Source organism: Cupressus sempervirens, chromosome 2 (genome assembly GCF_028749045.1).
Source record: "Cupressus sempervirens isolate cs-2001-9-10 chromosome 2, ASM2874904v1, whole genome shotgun sequence".
Lineage (NCBI taxonomy): Eukaryota > Viridiplantae > Streptophyta > Pinopsida > Cupressales > Cupressaceae > Cupressus > Cupressus sempervirens.
Window position 1 is genome coordinate 373187714 of NC_143119.1, and position 25520 is coordinate 373213233.

Genomic DNA, 25520 nt, shown 5'->3' on the forward strand with positions numbered 1-25520 from the left:
CTCTTGAAAAAGAGAATCTTTAAAAGATTCTTTAAAATATCTTTAATATCTAAAATATGTTCTATTTTATTTCCAAAGAATAGAAGACTAAAGATATATATATATATATATATATATATAAAATAAAATAATATCTATTCTTACCTATATTACTTTTTGTCTTCAATGCTTTTCCTTATCCCCTTGAAGGTTGACAAGACTTATATTTTAAAATATAAACAAAATCAACATTACGCATTTAACCCTCTCTTCTTGGCGTCAATTCTTTGAAGGGGGTTTGTAAAGCTTTTTAAACAAAGTCTTTTGTCATCATAGCAGATGACATCATCCCATGTCGCTCCATATAATTCACTGACTTTGGTTTTGGGTAGAAGTGCTAGAAATTTCAAATGAAAAAACAAAACCAAGTATTATGTGTTTGGGCGGCCACCTTGGGATAGAGGTACTGACGCAAGGTCAGTACTAAGGCCAGCGCACTTATCAACCACATGGGGAAGCATAGGGCTGAGAGGAGGTCAATGGGATGCATGGCAGGGGGGGGAGGAGGGGGGGGGTGGGGTTAAGATGATGTTTCATTGTTAGGTTTAGGGTATTGTGTTAGTATAGGTAGTTAGTAGGTGTTAGGTATAGGTTTAGTTTATGTTTTATTTTTTTTTAAGTTTTGTTTGTGTCATTTTTAATGTTTTAACTTAGTGGTGTTAGGCAAGATTAGGAATAGAGTTAGATGAGGTTTAGTTAGTATGTTTGGTTTTATTTTATTTAATTTCAATTTGTGATTATTAATATTTAAATTAAGATAATTATAGTTTAGTTGTTTAGTATGCATGTTAGTAGTTGTTATTGTGAGTTGTGTTTTATTAAATGACTAAAATTAAGTTAGATTGTAAATTTAAATGTAATTATATCTTTATGACTAATTTATAATTTTAATAGACGTGATTTTTTTATAGTTAATTACTTTGACTTTAGGAAGTCCTTTTTAATCTCTAATGAAGTATAGTTTTACGCAATATTGTATCTTAGTATGTTTTATGTCTTTATCTAGTAATGTTAGTATAGTTTGTTATAGTAGATGAATGTCTATAGATGCTAGACTAGATAGAATGTCAATCTATCCAATTTTGATGTTTCTTATTTATACATATATTATTTAGAAAATGTATAGTAGATGAATGTCTATAGATGCTAGACTAGATAGAATGTGAAATTCAATCAAATTTAAGAAAGAATTGTCTTTAATAATTTGCCTAGATATTTTTACATTTTCTCACAAAAGTAGGATATAAAGGACATATACATTAGTTTTTCAATTACTCAAGGAGAATGAGAAGAAGAAGAATAAGAATAAGAAGAGGAAGACAAAGGAAAAGGGGAATAGGAGAGGGATAGATAAGGATGATGAGGAGAAGAAGAAGACAAAGAAGGATAAGAGGGAGAATAGAGAGAGGAAGAAGAAGGAAAAATAAGAAAACAAACAAAGGATAAGAAGGAGAAGAAAAACAAGAAGGGATACAAAAAATGAGAAGGAAGAGGAGACAAGATAGAGAAGGAGAATGTTAGGATTAACCTTAGACAAAAATAATACTTACATGAAAATATAACCAATATCAAAAAATACTAGATCACATAGAAGGGAACACAAGACAACAAGATTTAACATGGTTCACCCAATCCCTATCCACCAACAACAAGTCCAACATTATTATTGTCTAGTAATTACAATTCACGATTCCTTACAGGTCAATACTACTGCAAGAAGCTACAATATCACCATTACATTGTGAAATCCCTAACCCTAAGCCTTTTTACACAAGTTGTTGTTGCTTACAAAATTAGGGCTAGAATAAGTCATCCAATAGAAAAAATAGTAGCCAACACCTTTTATAATATAAGGGCATTTTTGGCTATGGGAGTGCTACCCCTGAAAACCCTCATGGGTGCATTGCTCCTTGACCTCACCTTGTATTGTGATAGGGAGCACACCTGGGGCGCTACCCCTTGACCCCGTCTTGGGGAGGCTATCCCCAAACCCCCATGTAACGCCCCGCTCGGGAACCCAAGAGAAATAAACCTAACATGTTACAATGTTTACTGAACTATTTTTTTTTTTTTTGAAGTTTAAACATCAAGATAACATTAATGCGGAAGCAATATGAACATACACAACAAATACACATTTGCAATTACAGATATAGTTTCAATTCCTCAAGAGTTCCTTTACGTTGAGTCACATTTAATGTTTTTAAATTAATTAGTTTAAGTTCCAAGTACAATGTCTCAAGATCATAAAGGAATAATAGATACATAATCGCATAAGCAAATGCATAAGTATAAACAATACAATGAAAGTACATCCACTAAATAACATCCACTGCACATGTCGCAGGGTATGTGAAAATAGATACTGTACAACAGAATACATGATAACATATATACATCATCTAAAAAGAAGTCTGTAAGATAAGAAATAAGAATGATAAAGGTACATCTTCTGCAACGAACATCCAATAGCTGGCAATGTGAAGGGGAACCCAAATGGTAAGAAGGCACTACCTCCCGACTGCGTGGTTACCTAGTCAGGCTTCCACTCCCACCGTGCAGGGAAGATAATGAACGATCCACATACGGCTATCAAACATAAAACATTCCTAGGCAAGGTACCCCTAATAGTCAAAACTACCTCAAAGGTAACACATACTACTTAAGAAGATAAAATAATCCAAAGAAAGAACACTCAATCCAATACCGACACCACATAACCAAACATCATACACAAACCAAGTATAAACCAAATACCAAGATCATAAGATAAAGTCAACGAAAGATAATCATCTCAAGTCAAAAACCACATGTCAAAAGTACAACATAATGAAACACCAATCATCATCAATGAAAGTAAGTAACCACAATAAACACATCCAACAATAGATACACCACCAACAATAAGTACACCACATCCAACAATAAGTACACCACCAAAGATACACAAAAACTACAGAGGAGACTTAGGCTACATACTAGGGAGTGTCATCACATGGCTGCTTGAGTTACCCTGGACTGATCTCTTAATAGACCCCAGACCCTCAAGCGTTGAGTTACCCTGGACTGGTTACTCTGAACCCCGGACCCTCAACATCACACATATGGAAATTAGAAAGCCCTCTCAAGAAGACGAGGCACTCATCTCATTCCCATCCTTAGTCTATACAAGCACTAAAGGCATGGGTAGATCAGATATCTCTAACTTATCTTTTTAGTGTGTTTTCCCCCCATAAATTTTAATTACTAGATTATCACTTAATACATAACTTGCATTAGGTTACCCTGGCACTGACCACTTTGGGTCCTGGACCCCTATGCAAGCCACTCCCAAGTCACGTACCTAGACAACCTCTCCTAAGTACATAAAAACACAGTTGTGTCCCATACCACAACACCCATAAAGATCAAACTCGGTTTCTTAACAGGCAACCTGAAAATAAGATGGTTCTCCCATTCGAGAACACATAAAAGCTCCACATGGTAAATCTCATAAATATAATCTCAATTTGAATCACAAAACACATCATGACATCTAGCCACGTAAATGGTATAAAAGAAATCTCACAAAACCTCTGGTGTACATTCTATTAGGCCATCTAACCAACTCGAACCATTTACAAAACAAAACCACGAGGCAATAAAAAAAAACACAAAGAATACAATGTCCAACCACATGTTTTCGACAAATCAATTTCAAGGTTTAGTTAAGCCATCAAACATGGTTCTTCATAAATTGATAAAACAATAATATTTTACATAAGAAACTTCTTCTTTATAAATTCATACGTGCAATTATATAAATAACTCGATTTAAAAAAATAAAATATCTAATAATTATTATTAATCATAATTATTAATTTAATAAATATAAATCAACTTAAGACTCATGTCTTAAATTTCTAATTGACTAAATATAAATAAATTATATTTTAATCGAATCCTAAATTAAAAATTCATTACTTTCTAACAATTTAAAAAGTATTAATTAATTATATATATATATATATATATATATATATATATATATATATATATATATTATAACTAAACTTATTTATAAATTAGATATTAATACCATTTATATATATAAAAAGAACAACTTACTTATAACTAAGTAAGTACATAAGAAGTTATTTATATCCAAATAAATACTTTCCTAAGCTCACGTGCCCTGCATACATGCCTAAACATTTAACTCTCCCCTTCTAAACAAAAGAAACTTTTATTAAAAGTTAATAATGATAAAATTTTAATAAGGGTAAAACTTTTTTAAAAAATTCAAACTTTGAAAAGCGATTTAAAATCGCTGCCTTATCAAAGGCCATGTGGCTGTCAAGTCTGTTGGCATTTAATACATGTGGCAGTAACAATTTTTTAAAAAAAGCAACAACCATTTTTATAATATAAAATAAAGCATGGTTGAATAGCCACCAAGTGATTTGGAAATCGCAGGCTCAACTGCCCACCGTACGGCTACGAATATTAGGTACGTGGGCAAAATTTTCTATTCATTTATTATTTCAAAACTTTAAAAGAAGTTCCCTCCTAATTTAGTAAATGACTATTTACTTTTAGAAAAAAATTCTTTAAAAATCACGCCATCTTTTTTTAAAATTTTAAGTTTATCAAAATAAAACTTTTAAGATTTATTTGCAATTATTTGTAAATTTAGTTTTATTTTATTTTAAATAAACCATTTTAAAATATATTTTCAATTTCATATATATATATATATATATATATAAAATTCAGTTTTACTTTCTTTAAAATTTCTATAATATTATCTTAAATAATTTATTATTATTTTTATTTTTATTTTATTTTTTTAAATATAAAGAAATACAGTTTGATAGAGAAAATAATTCTGACCATTTGAATTTCAATCAAAATTATTATTTCAAACTCTATTCGAATCAAATTCTAATTTCTTCAATCTACAAAATTAGAGTTTTCTTATTACTTTTCTAATCCCTACGTATACAAAAGAAATAGACACACACCCAGTAAATTTACAACATTGAATGTTCAAAGGTTTATCATAGAGAATTTATGATTCTACTATCCACAAGCACGAAGAAGACAGGAATGAAAGTTGCATAACTCAATTAGTGATCAAAACACAAGACCCTACCTGTATCGATGCTAAACTCTGACAGCTAGATGAAAATTCTTACGCAAAATCTTCAAGCCACAACAAATTCCCTTCTTTTCCAAACCCTTCGAGTTGCTCTCCAAAACTTGTGTGTGCCCTGAAAACCTGTGTCTGAAAAACTCCCCCCAAATAATGACCCCAAAACCCTCTAATATAGAATCTAATTACCCTTTAGGATTTCTGTCACCCCCAGTCTAAAATTATAATTATTTTATTTAATTCATTCATTCATGCACAATTAATTTTCTTCTTAAATTAAAATATTCTTTTATTATTCCTTCATGCACTTTAAGTGAATTGTTAAATTACTTTATTTAACTTTCCACTTTGACTTTGTTTTTAAAGTTAATTTATAATTTTAATCTCATGCGCACTTAATGCGATTAAATATCTTTATTAATTTTCACATGTTTAATCTTTTCAATTAATTTCTTTTATTTTCAACTCATGCATAATTCATGCGAACTAAAATCTTTTCCATAAATTAATATCTTTTTTTTTTTTTTTTTCTTTTTAATATATTTTTGAATGTTTTAATTTGATAAATATTTATTAACTTAAATAACAATAATATTTAGCATTTATTTAAAAATGAACTCTAAATATATTATTATTAAATTAATAAATATTATTACGTTCTAAATTTAATCTTAAAACTTTTATCTTCAATTTAATTCTTTATATTTAATTAATTTCTTAATTAATTAAATATAATTAAATATTTATAATATCATAATAATTTTCCATTAAATTAAATTATTAATTTAATCTATTAATTAGACTTAATTAATAGAAAATACATCAAACACTCACAAAACAACATACACACAAAAATACTCACGGGTTTTAAAAAGGGTAGACAGTCTGTTACGAGTCCTCCTTGCAGGACAAGTATTATAGGCTTATGGCTAGGATTGGACCTGATCATTATCTTCCTATTCTCACCATTTGAGTATTTGTAATAGGGCGCGCTCATCCTGGCAATTCAGGGAAGTCGATGCTCGGTACCTACATCCTGCATAAAAGATGAGCATGTACATGTATATAATATATCTAAACTAAATAGACAATGGCGGGGAGTGGTTCATCGTGTAGATCCCGACTAGCAGGTGACTATGACTCCCTCCCTTAACCACATCAAACACGTCAGACAGAAAGATAAAATAAACACACACACCATACACATGCAAGTATGGGGTAAGTATCATAAAAATCACAAGTCTAACATCAAATGCGTACATATAATAATGCATCTTTATTAATACAACATAATCATCACTAAAGACATCATGTTAACATTGTTACAAAAGAAACCACATTTACTAACTAGGATCATCAAAATACCATTAACAACACATGAATGAAATCAACTAAGCAATAATAACCGATGCATTTGTAATTCAAGACATGAAATAATATCATAATATTGTAAATCCAATATCTCTAAACTAATCAATGCATAAAATCAACCTAAAAGAATTTGACAATGATAACAGAAATGCGAACTAGGGGCAGGCACTACACCCCATAGAAATACTATGGGGAGAAAACCATGCTAAATTAGGCTCTGCATCACAACAATCTCCCGCTTAGAGACAAAGCAGACTCCACAACAATAACGTCCCCGTTGGAGATTGATCATAGCACTGGTAAGCATGTAGCTCCCATTGGAATATATCAAACCACCTGGATTTTGTTGTTCTTTTATTTCATTTAGTCTAGAAGACCAACTAAAGCTGAAGAGGAGTTCAACTTCTCCCTTGTTACTACCTTCGTAAACATATCTACTAGATTATCATATGTATGTATCTTGTCCATTTTTAACTATCCATCATCTAGAACTGATCGAATGAAATGGTACCTATAATCAACCTACAATAATGTCAATTTCCTATTCTTCCTATCTCTACAAATCTTTGTAACAATTATTTGTTTTGTTTCCCCCAAATCCTTTATAGAAAATGAATGTGTATACTATTCTTTTAACCCCTTAATATGATCCATGCTAGACCCAACTAAAGCATATCATCAACATATAAACATAAAATAATATAGTTTTCATCATCCAACCTCTTAAAATAAACACAATGATCTGAATGACACCTACTATATCCATGCTCATGCATAAAATTGTCAAATTTTAGATATCATTGCCGAGGTGCTTGCTTCAAGCCATATAAACTTCTCTTCAATCTGTACATTAAGTATTCCTTATCTTTGACCTCAAATTCCTATGGCTATGCCATTCAGACATCTTCATCCAAATCACCATGAAGAAAGGATGTTTTAACATCAAGCTACTCCAAAAGAAAATCTTTAGTAGCCACAATACTTAAAACAGTGCAAATAGAAGTCATTTTAACAATAAGAATATGTCATCAAAATCAATGCACTTTTTCTATGCAAATCCTTTTAGATCACTAACCTAGCTTTAAATTTTTTCTTACCTTCATCCTCTTCTTTCAACCTATAAACCCATTTATTCTATAAAGTCATTTTACCTATAGGCAACTTGCATAAATTCGAAGTCTGATTTTTCAGCAAAGAGTCTTTTTCTTCTTTTACTGTAGACTCCCACTAAATCTTTGTATCCATTTGCATAGCTTCATAATAACATTCAGGTTCACCAACATAAGTAAGTAGAATAGAATACAAGGAAGGAGAAAATCTTTCTGGAGGTCAACTTAGCCTTGTTGACCATCTAAGATTCACTGGTGTGTGAGGTATTTTTTATTGCGGTTGTTGCACATCATAAGGAATTGTTGGAACATCATCTTTTGGAGTATCATCTAGCACTACATAGTCATTTTCTTTCTTCTTACATTGCTGCGACAGATCTTTGTACAACACTTTCTCATTGAATATGACATTCTTGTTTCTCACAATTTTATGATTAGAAAAATCCTAAAGCCTATAACCAAATTATTTAATGTCATATCCAACAAATACACATTTCTTTGACTTAGTTTATAGCCTGGTTCTATTTTTAGAATCTATATGAGCAAGTGTTTCATGACCAAAGGTTTTAAGAAAAGAATAACTCACTTTCTTACTACTTCATGCTTCCTCTGGAATACCACAACCAAAAGGAGTAGAGATACCTCTACTAATAAAATATTCAAAAAAATTAATAGCCTCCCCCCACATGTTTAAGGGAAACCCTACATGCAACCTCATGCTTCTTGCACGCTTCATTATAGTCCTATTCATGCATTCAACCACTCTATTTTCATATGGAGCCCTTGGAAAAAAAATTTGTCTACAAATATCATTAGTCAAGAAATAATCTTCAAATTCATGACTAAAATATTCACCACCATTATCATGTCTGATTCATTTTAATTTCTTACCAATCTTATTTTCAACCAAGCATTTTCATTTCTTAAAAGTTTGAAATACATCAGATTTCTATCTAAGAAAATAAACCAATACTTTTCTAGTTACATCATCAATAAATGTAACATAATAATGAGAGAAACCAAAGGAAGATATTTGAGCTATTTTACATACATCTGTATGCACAAGCTCTAATCTCTCTCTTTTCTTTTCCTTCCTAGTCTTCACAAAACTTACTCTCTTTTGTTTTTCATGCACACAAATTTCACAAAAATCCATATTAACACATTTTAGACCTGATAAAACTTACTTTGAATGAATTACTTTCATACCTTTCTCACTTGTGTCTAAGTTTGTTGTGCAATAGTGCTATATTAGAATCTATAACAACTATTTGTTCTCCTTGCTCAACAACATAACTATTCCTAAACATTCATTTTTCTCTAAAATAATCAAAGTAGAAGGAACAATATGACCTATACAAAGATATAAGGTGCCTACTTTCACACCTTTTTCTACTACAAGGGAACCTTTTGAAACCTTCTCATTTTTATCATTAAAAGTAACTACACAATCCTCATCACTAAGTTGTCCTATTGAAATCAAATTCCTACTCAGCCTTGGAACATGTCTTACCTCATGTAGTAGAAAATGATTCTCATTCTATAGCTTAATCTTAACTTTTCCCTTTCTAACAATTAGACAAGGTTCATTATCCCCCAAATAAACAAGCCCAAAATCCCCTTGGACATAATCAATAAAATAATATCTATGAGGTGTAGCATGAAATGAAGTACTAGAATTTAAAACCCATGAATCATCAATACTTTTGAAAGAAAGAAGTAAAGCATTCTCTTTGGAATTGTTACTTGCCAAGTTTTCCATCTTGCTCCCTTCAAGTTTATCTCCTTCATTATTCCTTTGAGTCCAACAATATTTCTTCTTATGCCCTAGTTTACCACAGTACCAATAATATCTTGGTCCTCTAGATTGAGACATCTTCCCCTTTGACTTTCCTTTTAATTTTCCATGATTTCTAGAATTATTTCCTCTCTTAGTCATTCTGCCTCTATTTTGTGCATTCAAAGCACTTCCTGATGTAGATCCACATGAGCTTTTTGAATGAGTTTCCTCACTCAGAATAACACCAATCACATAATCAAATTTTAGGGTATTAGATCTAGAAACATAATTACTCATAGCCATTTCTAAGTCATTCCAACTTTCAAGCAAAGAACACAAAATCAAGAGAGCCCTAATTTCTTCATCAAAATTGATACCCACAAAAGATAACTAACTAGTAAAAGTATTAAACTGATTTAAATGATTTGTAATAGATCCATCTTCTGTCACTTTTATATTAGATAAATGCTTCATGAGAAATGTCTTGTTTGAAGTGGAAGGCATATAGTTTCACTAGGTTTTACATCAACTCTTCCATTGTCTTTTCTTTTGTAATGTTAAATGTCATCAATTGTGCCAAGCATAATTGAATTCTTTAAAGTGTCTTTCTATCTAAAATGTCCTAGTCCTCATCTATCATAGATCCATGTTTCTTTGTTTTCCCTTCCAATGGCTTCCATAAATCCTTCTGATAATGATAGTCCTCAATTTGCATCTTCCTTAACTAAAAGTTATACCCATTAAACTTATCCACCTTTAGCTTACCCTCATCTGCCATCCCTCTCACTAAACCACAAGACCCCCACTCAACCATGAGACCTTCTTACAAAAATTCCCTATAAATTTAAAAAAATGACAATTTGAGCTATAAAAAAAAATGATGACCATCTAGCCTAATACCACTTGTTAAGATTAATCTCAAACAAACAATAGTTACATTCAAATATAACCAATATCAAAAAATAATAGATCATATAGAAGAGAAAACAAGATACCAAGATTTAACATGGTTCACCCAATCCTTGGACTACATCAACCAATAGAAAGTCCAATATTATTATTATCCAATGATTACAATTTTCAATCCCTTATAGCTCAATACTTCCACAAGAAGCTACAATATCACTATTACATTGTGTAATCCTTAACCCTAAGCCTTTTTATACAAGTTTTTGTTGCTTAAAAAATTAGGGATAGAATAATTGATCCAATGGGAAAAATAACAGCCAATGCCTTTTACAATATAAGAGCATTTTTGGCTTACAACCCCCACGAGGGTGTTTCCCCTCGACCCCATCCTGTACTACAATACGGAGTGCACCAGGGGTGCTATCCTTGGACCCCATCTTGGGGGCACTGCCCCCAAACCCCCATAGAAATGATATGGAGAGTAAAACATGCCAAATAAACCTTTTAGTCTAATTAGACTACACATCACAATAGAGAACACAAATAAGAAAGGATAAGGAGGAGAAGAATGGGAAAGTGAAGAAGGAGAAGAATAAAAATAAGGGGAAGAAGTCAAAGTCTTATGCAAAGAAAAAAATGAAACATGAAGGAGAAGGAGAAGGAGAGAAGGTGAAAAGGGAGAATGAGGAAAAGGGGAGCAATAAGGAGGAGAAGTAGGAGGAGAATAAGGAGGAGAGGGAAAAGAAAAAAATGTAGAAGAAGAAATAGGAGAAGGAGAAGAACACACACATGAAGAAGGAAAAGGAGAGGCATAAATATTGGAGAATGAGGAGAGGAAGAAAGAGAAGAAAGGGAAGGAAAAGGAGGGAGGAGAAAACAAAAGAAAGGGATAGGCAAGGATAATGGGAATAGGAATGTAGTGGAGGAAAAGGATGAGGAGGAGGAGAAAGAGAAGAAGGAAAAGGACAAAGAAAATTCATCCACATTCTCTCATTATATTTTTTGTTATTGTAATTTTATTTGTAGATTTAACAATAAGATAATATGGCAGGGTGTGTGTGTGTGTGTGTGTGTGTGTGTGTTGTGTGTGTGTGTGTGTGAGAGAGAGAGAGAGAGAGAGAGAGAGACAGAGAGAGAGAGAGATTTGTGTTTTATTAATTTCAAAAAATTAGGTTGTTGATTTCATATCAGAAATAATTAATAGTTAGAGGGATAGGGACGTATATAGATAGATAGATAGAAGGGGACAGTGAGAGAAAGTGAGTAACGTGCATTGTAGAAATTGAGGTGAGGGATAAAGAGGTAAAAATATCAATATAGATTCAATTAGAGAAGAAAAAATAGGAAGAGAGAGATGGTGTGTGTATATATGTATGTATCTATATATATGTATATGTTTATATGTATGTATGTATTTATATACATATATGTACATATACACATGTATATGTGTGTGTGTGTATATAAAGATAAAGATCTAAGATAGTGTAGATCAAAGAGATAAAGAAGATTAGAAATAGTAGAGATTTATTAACATATCAATATATTGATCATTTGATATATATGTTATAAATGGCATAACCCTTACATCCCTTAAAAATGAAAGTGCTAGTATGGACAAACAAAATAACTCAATTAAATTAACTAGTAACATTTTGCACATTACAGGAAGAGAGAGTTTGTTGATTACATAAAAAGGATATCATGTCTAAGAGGAATTAGGATCAGTTGTGAAAGCATGCATCTTTTTTGGCTGATGCAGTTATTGCTAGAATTGTTGTAGTCAGATTGAAAATTGAAATTGAATTTATATTATCATAGACTATTAACAAATTCAAGAATGAGTTGTTACTCTCTATTTAAGTGAAGAAGAACATGTAACTATAGAGCTTTAATGGAAATAGGTATCATCGATCTAGGACAATTGATTGTTATAACCACAATTAAAAAGCTATGTTGGATGTTCTACTTAACAACTTCAAGAATTTGTGATGTAACGCTTAAAAAAATCAGCCATTTCTAAACTAATATTGACCCTGTGATATATTTGAGTCATTATTGAGGATACAAACAAAAAAACATGTTTTACACCATCCTACTTGCAACTAGGAATGACAAGACCACTCATTGGCGATTATTGTTATCTTAATAACATAATATAGCAACCTTATTTTGCTAAAAATATTATTATTGTTATTATTATTATCATGCCATATCATTGATTACCTCCCATCCCGAATGGTAAGTATTGATGGTAACCTATTCTAAAAGCGCTTTGTTATTAAAGTAGAATAATATCAATTATAGTTGTTTTTTATTTTCAAAAATATTTTTTTTACTAATAAAGTGAATTTTGAAAAATAGATAGCAATGCTAATGAAATATGAAAATCTTAGATATCTTATCAATTCTAATGTTGGAGCATGTGTTTTATTAATATCTTATACTTATAAATAATAGTTGGAATAATTGTTTCTTTATGATTATAAATATTTGATTTAGTATTAATTGTTTCTTGAATTTGCATATAGGAAGAAAAATTCAAATATTACTTTGGCTCAAGTATATATCTTAAATATGATTTTTTCTCAAATTAAGTTGATTAGATATATCATTTGCAAAAGCTTTTAACAATTAGTATTCCTTGTAATCTATTCACTACAAATTTTGTATAGTCCATTCATTGGTGAGTAGAAGTATATATCACAGTGCAATAAGTATGATGCATAAAAATTAACAATATAACTGTTTAGTTGAACCAATGACCTATATTTCAATAGCTTGTTACTAGGCTAGTATGTTATATTATTTTGTTAGAAGTTGAGGGTGGATCATAGATTTGGTAATACCATTATTCTATATCAAAAGACTGCAATTATTGAAAAATTCATTCATAAGAATCAAAAAAATTAAACAACCAAATTAATGCAATTACACAAACAAATTTCTAAGAAGACTTGTTTTCCCTCTTTCATTAGCACCAAAAATAAAGATGTAAAGAATTGAAATATACACACATGAATATTATTTTAACCCAAAAAAAAGTGTTTTATTGTGTATTTTTTCTTTACACATTTATTTCCTAGATGTAAATTAAACCAAACTCCCACATATTAATTCATCAAGATGACTCATTCTGATTTCTTAATTACTCTAATATAACATTCAATATTACATGTCTTATAATTAGAATAGAATAGTTAAAGGTTTGTTGGAAATACAATAGGGAAAGTAAAATCTGAGAGGTGGGGTGAATCAATACTTCAAAATTTCAACCATAAAATTATTCACCACACATCCATCCCACAATTTGCATGTACACTGAAATAGCTAGCTAAACATATTCATTCATAGAATGATAATCAATAACATTCAACTCATATGGCACAAGATATGATTACCTAGAAACCCTCCAATAAGAAGGTAAAACTGAGGTGGGGATGACACCCACAAATAATCACTACTACAGTTGTAAAGTGTATCCAATTAAGGTTACAATATTTTATTATGAGACATGATCTACCCTATAAAAGGTATGCCTTGTTAAAGGCTTACAAGAGTGTTAGATCGTACTTGTTAAAGGATTTCAACACCTGGTTAGAAGTATGCCTGGTTAAAGGACTTCAACTTACAATGAAGTAAGCACCCTATTAAAGGATTCACAATAGCATGTTAAGACTACTTTGTTAAGAGATTTAATTAATTCACCTATTAGAATGTCTTAGCAATGATCCCATGATTAGCACTCTATTGCTAAATAACAGATCGCCTCTTTGCATATATCCTTGATACTTCTTTAATCAGATGTATCACTTCTGACCTTTAACTCCTTTCCTTTGTTCTCTTCTAACTAATTTTGCAATGTATCTCAATTCACAGCCCCTTAGCCACCATGAGTTATTTGTTTGTGCATGAAAACTTATCTCTTTTTTCCTTCCACACACATCTCAAAGTTTAGGGTTTTTCCTCCTTAAGAAGATCTAGGTGACTTAGGGTTAGGTATGAATCAACTATTGTAATTCATCCATCTAGCTACTCAAATCATCTCTTTAATTGATTGGCTACATGTAATACATAGGGATTCACAACTAAGATTTGTTCTTATCATCTAGGATTGCAAAAAATCCCTTTAGTCAACTCCAAAATAGTTTACATAGTAGTTTGTGCCATTACAAACAATTATGTCAAAACTATCTTACTGAACATCTGAAGTCCCTAATGGTCAACATCAACTGTAACTTTACTGTTGTCACTTGACATTTGAATTACTTAGCATATACCAACTGCTCAGCACTTGAGTGACTCACTAGTAACTATTTACTTGACACTTACTGAGTAAGTCACTTAGCATGCACTATTTGACATGTTATGCTTGACATGCATTTCTTGTTTGACATGAACTAGGTTCTAACTTGTAAATGACTTAAGTGTATAGACACTCATATGTCAAAACAAATCTAAGATCAACAATCTCCCCTTTGACACAAGTAGAAAAAACACTTGGCCATGAATATATGACCTTGACTTATGAGCATAACTTAGATACTCACTATCTCTATTTGACATATGTACAAAAACATGACTTAACAGTCATACCTCAAAATATTTTAACTCCCCATGAGTTGATTGTGCTATGTTGAATCTAAACCAATACTCCTGTTGAGAAAATATGCATATGCTAAATTGTGTTGTGATTTGTTTGTATCTTTAACTCATTTTTCTTATTCTTATTTCTCCCCAAAACTTATGTCTCCCGCTTACTTATTTCACTCCCTTTCTAACATTTATGTCAAATAGGGATACATGTATAGTGTGTTTGTCCAAGAAATTTTTATGGACCTCAAGTATTATTTTCATATTTGCTTCCCAGTTATCACATACTACTTCTAATGATTTGATTTGTATAGATAACTTGGTAGCAGGGTGAACTAATCCTTCATGTGTAGATAGATGTGGATCTTTCTTCATCACTATTTCTACAAAGGTTAGCTCATTGTGTAGTATCTCCATGTATGGGGTCAACATGGACTAGATACTAATCAGTGTAGTCCAAATGTTTGTATGTTTAGTATGCAAGGCTACCAACTAACCTTGGGAGTTCATCAAATTCCTAGACTGCTTTTGACTCTAAGCTAGAGAATTGGGTAGAGTAGTACCTGTTAGCTTCATATCTCCTTGCAGAGTGTCTATATTTCATTGCACTTCTTGTGTGAATAGAGTTGTATCACACAACTTGGTGTAAAGAGAGAAAATATTCTCTAATACTTTCTTTACACTGTCAATCTTGGTTTCTAATTCAACCTGACTAAGCACAATGGAACTTGATATATTTTCATTGACTTTGCCTTGAGATTTCCTCTCAAACCATTCAAGTAGTTTAACATTTGAATCCAAGTCTATATCATTAATCTTTTCCACTATATTTTCCAACTACTCCACGATAGGCTTGTCTTCTTTAGATGTAGTTAGATGAAATTCATCAAGAAAAATGTCCTTGATATCTTGTAATGCTTGCTTCTTCCTATGCTCTCTTCTAAGAAATTCTCGATCCCTTTTCCTTGCAAGAGCATCCTGAAGTATGCTCATATGTTCAATAGTGATTTTTGCAAGATCAAACTTTGGCAACACAATCAGCTCATCCAAGTTACATCACCAAATGATGTAACTTCATCTACCTTGGATGTGCTAGTACTAGGCCTTGATGACTATAGTGGTGTATCTTCTATACTTAGTATATGAAGAGCTTGACTTGGAGGAGTACCAATTTTAGGAAAAGTAACCATTTCTTGTATTGTTAATTGTTCCTCAGGCATGGTAGTTAATATTGACTCTTTAGTGCCATCCTTTTCTTGCTTGTCAATCTCAGTTGCACCTTGAGTTTGTGCTATAGGTATAGAAGCATCTTCCTGACCTATCTGTACTAGTGTCCCATCTTTATCTTCTTTAGCAACTTCCTATATTGACACATTTTGCACCATTGTACTAATATTTTCCATTGTTATATATTTCCTTTGGCACACTAAAATGGGAATTATAGGTTGTATCAGAGTAAATTGAGGGTTCTTGGATATATCTTGTGTTTCCTCCTTTGTAGATGTCTTTTCTTCCTTCTCAATTTCATCTACACTCACCAATACAAGATGACTACATAGTTGTGCCTTGGTGGTGGTGCCTAGCAATATCTTTCTCATATCCTCCTCTATTAGGGGATTGAAGTTCTGAGCTATAGTATCAGAAACATCCTTGATCTTTATTATATATGTGTCATTTGTATTTATCACATGTTGTGGACTGGCACTTGGCATATGTATATCTGTTATAATTTGTTCTATTTTTTGCTTAACTTCAATTTTTTCCTATGTATCTTCATTCTTCTCAACTCCTTCCACATGTGCATCTATTTAAGTTTTATCTTTAGTAATCTCATTTACTTCTTTCTCACATTTGTCTTCACCTACCTCAATAGGTGCCTGCTGAATTGCCTTAAAGGTGTTGTTAGTCCATATATTCCTTTCCATATCTGAGTGGACTTCTAAAGAATATTCTCAATGTCATTTTGAAAAATACTAAATGCCCTATATTTAGGAGAAAATCTCCCTATATATTTCTTAATGGCCTTTGTCATTGTAGCCTTATCCAATTGTAGCATCACACTTGCTAGTGCAGTCTCTCTGATATGCATTTTTGTATTGAGACTAAACTATTAGTTTTACTCAACTCTATCATATAAACTCTTGGGTATAGAGTTGGAAAGATCAATTGGAGTCCTCTTGAATGTTTCCATCATGGCATATATATACTCTTCCACTTAGTTCATCTCAATCTTTCCATGTTTATCAAACTCGATGTGAGTGAATCTAGATAAGTCAGCATTATTCTTTATATTTTCACACAAGTTGTCCAAATCAAAAGAAGGATTGTGACTCACTATTTTAAATTGGCTATTGTCATTATATTTTTTCCTCTTCTCATTTGATTTGGCTAGAGCAATGCATCTTCTCCTTTGTCTCTTTTCAGACTCATCTTCTTATGTAGGTGTCTTGGTTCTCTTTCCTTTTTCCTTTTCCACTTCTTGAACCTTCTTAGTAGTAATTCTTGTGTTGTCCCTAGTAGTAGGTATTGTAGGCTTAGGTTGTGTATATTTTACAATCTTCTTGGCTTTTCTAACTATAGGAGCATTAGCTTTTCTTTTCTTCTTCTCTTTAGCTACAAGCACTTCATTGGCTTCTTCTCCATTGATACCTTCTTCAATTTTTGCTTCCCCTCCACCTTGGTCTTCTCCTTGACCTTGAGTAATGGCCAGTGGTGCTTGGGTTAGTACATCTTCACCTTCTTCATCATCATCTTCATTGTCATCTTCTTCAGCCCATTCACCAAATTTTTCTTTGAGCTTCTTAATTTTTTTTTCTTCTTCCTTATTAAAGAGGTTGTCTTCAAGTCCATAGTTATCTTTGACTTGGCTACATCATAGTTTCCAAAGGCTGCAACCTTCTTATCTACTTCTTATGCTAGCAAAGCACTAATTGTTGTAGATGCCTCATCTACATTTATCTCATAACCTAGATGCTTTAGCCATCTCACCCTTGGAACTGCAACCTAAACCTATGTGAAGTGAGTATCAACTAGAAAGAAAACATCATTAAAATGCTTCTCAACTAGTGACACTGGTATCCTCATTATTTACTTCATTGACTTCTTAGAGTCTTTAAAATAGCTAATCATTGTAGACTCAAAATTATTTCCAAGTTGTTCAACATATTCACCTATCTATAGTATAATAGATCTATTTTTCTTCCATGAAACTTTACCAAAAGAAGGAAATGTATTCTACACATAGAAAATTTTACAAACAAGTATTGAACAAAACTTGCACTGTACACTCTTGGTTTTCCTTATGGCTCCCAAGTTTTCTGATAACTGTTGTAGCTGTAACTCGACAAGGTCATAAGTATGATCCTTCTTGACTATCTTGTAGCCTATGTCAACAACAATGCAAGGTACAATGTTCAATCTACTGGATTGAAAGAATTTATGTGCAATTATCCTTATGGAAAAAGAAACTAGGGGATTATGATGGTTTCAATTGTCATTCCTCTCTTATTCCACATTGCCCCTATGTTTTTCTCAATAACCTCTTTTGCATTACTTCTCATGGTCTTAGGTCTATCTAGGGTTAGATATCATATTACTCTCTATACAATCCTCTTGGTAATATTAATAGGTCCATCCTCTAACCACATAGGCTTGTCATCAATCCTAATAAAAAAAAAAATTATCTACTTTTGTCTTGAAAATGTTGGGGAAATCTAGGGCACTAGTTAACCCTTTTCTTTCTACAATCTTATATTCCTCCTTTAATGCTCTATTTTCACATAATTTTCCATATAGGTCTTTGATCTCCATGTCACCTATGCTACCCATCTTACATGTGTAAAAATCTTACATCTTGAATCATTAAAACTTGTGGTGGTATGATCGATAGCACACTAGACGGGTCTTGTTTGTATGTAATGTCAAAAATTTCCCTAGAGTTTATTTTTCTAATCTCATTACTAATTAATTGAACATTTAAAATTTATTTCCCTCTTTAATCTTAGTAGTAGAAGAAATAGATGCCATATTGATTGCCTAGGGTTTGTATGAAGTCAAATAGCATAACTTGACACACGATAAATACCTCGACAAATCTATTGAATGGTGTCAAATAGTGGTTGAATCTATTCTGTAGATACTTGGAATGATATTTTAAAATCTCCTTAAGCTCTTCTTGCTCTCTCCAAATTTGAATTATGTCAAATGAATCAAAAATTGACCATATAGCCCTTAAAAATTTGTAATTAATGCTCAATACTTACACAACAGTAAGCTTGACTATAATAGAAATTTAGACTCACTCAACTTCCATGTAATTTCCTTCATCTCAACAACCACTACAAGCTCAATCAATGCTATCACCTACAATAGCTCGACATCAACTAGATTTCACTCAATAGCTTAAGTGAAATTTTTCATGCTCGATAGCAACATGAAAACTGACAAAGCTTAAAGATTTTTTCTAGGTCCTAAACAACACTTTGCATCTTACTTCATGCATATGTAATATTTTCATAACTAAATCCTTGGAACTAATGTTTGGTATATCATTTTAATTATTAATCCCGCACATACCTCTTGATTGCTTAATTAGGATTGGTGTGATCACCTGACCCAATGGTTGAAGTGATCCCATCTAAACTTGATGTACTAAAATCTTCCTTCTTCTTCCATGTTTTGTTCATCTACATTTTAACTTCCTCAAAATCTACCTTTCCTTTTCCTTTTTTGAAGTCACTACTTGGTGCCTTTGACTTTGTTAGACAATGTCTACTTATGTGACTAGTCTTTAAGCAATTAAGACATGTAGTCTAACTTAACCATCTACTGTAATCACTTCTGAAATGTATTCTTATGCAATTCTCAGGAACATCTCCATACTCTTGATAGTAGTGATAACTATACCTAGCATTATAATCCCAATTATAGGACTTGTCATAGTGCTTTACCTTTGTCTATTTGTTTGATGACCACTTGGGCTTGGTTATGCACTTGTATGCTCTTTGTCCATATTTTTGATAGTTATAGTAGTATCCTTCAAATCTTTGTGTGCTCATGATCTTGATTCTACATCCATGTGCCTGATGTCCTTGCTTGTTGCACTTGTGGAAGTGACCTGTGAACTTCTACTTAGGATTCTGATTTGCAGTCTTGCTCCTACAAACATTAGTAGTATGTCCTAATTTTGCACAATTATGAAAAGAAGGTTTGGATTTCTTACCTTTGTTTCTCCTCTATTCACTACTTTTGGATGATTCTCCTTCTTTAGTACTAGTGTAACCCAATCTATTAGTATGATTTTTGGATCTAGGAGATCTCATCAATTTCTCAAAATACTTGATAGCTTCACTAGGTCTATTCAAACTTTAAGAAAATTATTTTTCTCTTTTGAGATCATTTTTTAGTTGTTCATTATGCAACTTCAGTGTTTTGATTTCAATATCTTTTCCATTTAGTTGATGATTTACAATCATCATTTAATTCAATTTTTCTAATTGCATGTGAGTAATCATATTCACCTCTGATGTCTTCTCTTCCAGTTTATTGGTTGGTATTTTTTTGTCATCTTCAATCATGAATTTTTCCTCTTCAATGTTATTTTTCTTCTTGGTCACCTCACATAGCAATATTGATTGGAATTCTTGTTCTATCTTTATATTTATGACCTCTTTCGTTAAGGCTCCATTCTTTTCCATCAAATCTGCAACTGCTACATCAAATTCAGTTGTGTTTCCATCTACAAACAATTTAGCAGTTTCAATCTCTTAGTATTATCTATCATTCTCTTCAATAGCTATCTCTTTCCTTTTCTTGAATGATCAATTCAACTCATCTCTTGCTTCATTCAACTAATGTAAGGCAAGTTGTATTTCAATCCTTTGGTTCTCAATAGTCTTTCCTAACTTGTAGACTTCCACCTTCAAGATCTTTCCTCAAAGTTGCAAACCTTTCCTTTCCATAGAAGTAGGCTATGATACCAATTGTTGAAAATATAATAGGGAATGTAAAGTCTGAGAGAAGGGGGGGGTGTGGGGGTGTGAATCAGTACTTCAAAACTTCAACCAAAAAATTATTCACCACACATCCATCTCAAAATTTGCATGTAAACTAAAATAGCTAGCTAAACATATTCATTCATATCATGAAAGTAAATAACATTCAATACATATAACAAGATATGATTACCTAGAAACCCTCCAATGAGAAGGTAAAATTGGGGTGGGGATGACACCCAAAAATCTTCACTATTGAAGTTATAAAGTGTATCCAATGAAGGTTACAATATTTGATCATGAGACATGATCTAACTTATGAAAGTTCTACCCTATTAAAGGCTTACAATATTGTTGGATCTTACCCTATTGAAAGATTTCAACACCCTATTAATAGTGTGCTTGACTAAAGGACTTCAAATTACAATGCAGTAAGCACCTTGTTAAAGGATTTAAAACAACCTATTAAGAGATTTAACTAATTCGACTATTAGAATGTCTCAATAATGATCCTATCATTAGGACTCTACTGCTAGATAACAAATCACCTCTTTTCATGTATCATTGATCCTTCCTTGGTCAAATGCATCACTTCTATCCTCTAACTCCTTTCCTCTATTCTCCTCTAACCAATTTTGCAATGTATCTCAATTCACAACTCCTTAGCCAACATGAATTCTTTGTGTGCATGAAAAGTTCTCTCTTTTCTCCTTCTAGACACATCTCAAAGTTTAGGGTTTGTCCTCCTTAAAAAGATCTAGGTGACTTAGTGTTAGGTATGAATCAATGATTGTAATTCATCCATCTAGCCACTCAAATCATCCCTTTAACTGATTGGCTACATGTAGTGGATAGGGGTTCACAATTAATATTTGTTCTTATCATGTAGGATTGCAAAACAATCCTTAAGTTAGTTCCAAAAGACATAGTAGTTTGTGCCATCACAAACAACTATATCAAAAAATTGTCTTACTCGGCATCTAAAGTCCCTAATGCCTAGCATCAACTGTAACTTCAATGTTGTTATTCAACATCTAAATTACTCGTCACATATTGATTGCTTGGCACTTGAGTGACTCAGTGCTAACTATTTTCTAGGCACTTACTGAGCAACTCACTTAGCATGCACTATCTAACATGTGTTGCTCAACATGCATTTCTTGTTCAGGGTCAACTAAGTTCTAGCTTGTAAATGACTTAAGTTTATATAGACACTCATATGTCAAAACCAATATGAGATCAACAAGGTTTTCTCAATAAAATTAAGTAAAAAAATACCAACTCCTACACTAGGAAATAATAAAAGGAAAATGGTCTAAAAATAATTAAGTAAAAAAGTAAACATATACAATTTCAAAAACTCATCTTTGAAGTTGAAGCAATTCAAAAAGATAGATAGTGTACTTTGAAAATGATATTACTCTTGGAGTTACCTTTCCATAGGTTTATTCCTTACAAATAAAAGCATTATGATTAGTAAATGAATAATTATAATATCAATCTTGACAATAGCATCCTTATGATATTATTTCCTCTAAAAAATAGAAATCTCATTAACAATAGTTTTCCCTCAACTAAATCGTGTTGCTATATTAAGATGTATTATCAACGTGAATAGATGACCCTTCTAGTCACTTATTACTATATTTGTTTTTATCACATAATAAAGAGTGAACTCCTTCCACACCATTCTTGTTAGTTTATTGTGCATACCTACTATCTTGAAATTTAATGAATGCATTAGTGGTGAACTAAGTTGGAATAATATCAAATCTAAGAATGGTTGTATATGAATATGATGATATGTATGCACATTGAAAATAAAATAAAAAATAACATTATAAACATTAAAAGAGTTTTATGTGTGGTCCAAAAGTCAACCAAATAGAGAATTCAAATGATAGAGATGATGCATTATTGTTATAAGGTGCACCACAATCTCATATAATTTTAGCTATCAATTATATATCACTATCTCTAATATCTTTATAAGATGCATCATCAAAATAAATTGAAAGTAAGAATATAACCATAAGGCTACCATGATATATAGGAATAATAGAAATATAAAAGATAATAATAAATTGAGTATCTAAGGATGTGTATCATCATTACAATAATATATGTCTAAACGTATTAGTAGAAGATGGAGCATCATCTTTGATGTCAACATATAATAAAAGAAAAGTACACAAAATCAATATCTTATCATTTGCCATTGCTAGTATTAATCATAATGTGTGGAAAGTATAGTATTTATAAATATAATAGGAATTTAAAATAAATATATCTTAAAGAGAAGGAAAGAAAGCATTGTGTCAATGAAGCTAATAAATATTTTTTTTATGAAAGATGGAAGATCACATCTAGAATGAATAAAAACTTTTATATTAGCTATCAAACAATCCATAAGATAGAAATTTATGATATTATCAACTTTAGTAGAAAAAAATGCAATAATTGTGGGAATGTATTAAACTATTTGAAGCTTGCATGCATGGAACTTAAAGGATATCGTTAGTGAGAATCCATACTAAATGATCATATAGTATCTTGGAAGACAAATATGGGTCTAAAAATAATATAAAAGATATCACAAATGATGAAAATGAAAATATCAATTCATTGATAGATATTTTGTACCTCTCACTAATACATTTGGCATCGATTTGCGATGGCTAAGTGTCGCAGTTACGATGGCAATGTGTCGCCATTGTGACAGTAATAGACGTTGTTGTTTTTTAGTCACAAATTATGACATCTATCCTCTGACATCGTAATTTTGACATCTTTCCATTGCAATTTAACCACTTTATTCTGGCACGAATCCCATTGCAATGCATGCAGTACATCACAATTTCAACGTCTGCCCCATGCATTACAACGGGGTCGCGTTGGCATTTGGCCACGGGGTCGTTGTGGCAGCAACCATCCCATTACTTCCTTAGACATTGTAATTGTGATGTCCTTGACAAATTGCAACGGGGATGCGATGGCACCTGTCGATGGGGTAGCTGTGGCATCGACCTTGCAAGCCATTGCAATTCTTACATTAGCGCCACACTTGCGACATCCATGTAAGAATTGTGATGGAGACACTATGTCTGTGATGCACGTTCTATCACAATGGTCGTGTTGACGTCGCAATTGTGACATCCACAGCTAGCACTGGGGTGGGGTCACTATGGCAGCGATGCCAACTGTTGTCGCCACCACAGCGACCCCGCCGCAAGCATATTCAGCCTACTGCGCCTTCAGCCATGGTTTTTTTGGTACTTTTGGCTGGAAATACATTTAGTTTCTTGACTATATTTCTGCAACCTATTTGGATGCATAGCTTTTACACATGACCCATTCATTTCCCTTCCCTTACAGAGCAAAGTACCTTTTTTGCCTCCCTGCCAAAAGGAACATATAAAGATTCATTAGGACTAAAAGAAATTTTCTCAAAAATAAACATATACACTGCAACATTAATACAAAAAAGAAGCACCTAAAATAAGGAACCATCTTCCAAGGATAGGAGCTTAGCAGCCCCACTCTCGTTATCTATAGAATTGTGGACCACACTACCATTCTCTAGATGCTCACCAGCAACAAGTTTACCATTTGAATCATTTTTTGGAAGTTTAGTAGCATGATGCCGAGTAATAATACCTGTCAAACCATTTGTAGAATGTTTGACATTCTCATGATCTGTTACCATTATTTTTTGAATAAGCTTCAAAATTTCTACCAATATAGTTCTCGTTATCATTGCTCACATCACAGTTCCGAGAATGTCTAACAACCATAATATTAAAATTACCCATAGAATCAGTTCCCTTTATTTCAAATTCCTACTTCTTAACATTATTACTAGACCCATTTGATGTGCATCCATTACTTATGGTATGACTTGACTAGAAGACATTATTTGTTTTAATACCATTAGTTCTTGGAGGCACCATCTGTAATGTAGCATCATGATCTGCTGATGATCTGAATTTACTCCATGACTAGCCAAAACTTGTGTTCTTTTCTAGACTTTCTAAAATGAAATTGACATTTGACAAATTTTCTACCTGTTGGGATATCTTGTTTACACCTATAACACTAAAAGAGATTGTTGTCGTTTGGAAAGAATGCATGTTTTTTGTCACCTGGGGGGCATATGAATCTTGTAAGTGGTTTTCCTTTGGATGTCCAATGTTCAATGACACCCTCTTCTTTAGTTTAGAGCCATTATACTAAGATTCAGACCCACCTGGTGTTTGAATGCTAGTTTTCTTATCTCGTATATAGAATAGCATGTAAGCTTTCTGGGAAAGCACACTTTTCTCACTAACTGAATAGACCTAGAGTACCAAATGTCATAAGAATAACTTCAATCAGTCTAAGAAACTTCAGTATAATTAGTGTTACCATATAAAGAAAATGTTCTACATAAAATTGTAGTTTTTTTGTGTATTCTGTTATACACAAATTATAATGAGCTTGCTCCACAAAATTAAACATGTCTTCACAACTATAGCAAATGTATACCCGATTATCATCTAAAGCATGCCAAATGCCTATGGATGAATGAATAAAGCAAAAATAATGACCAGAAT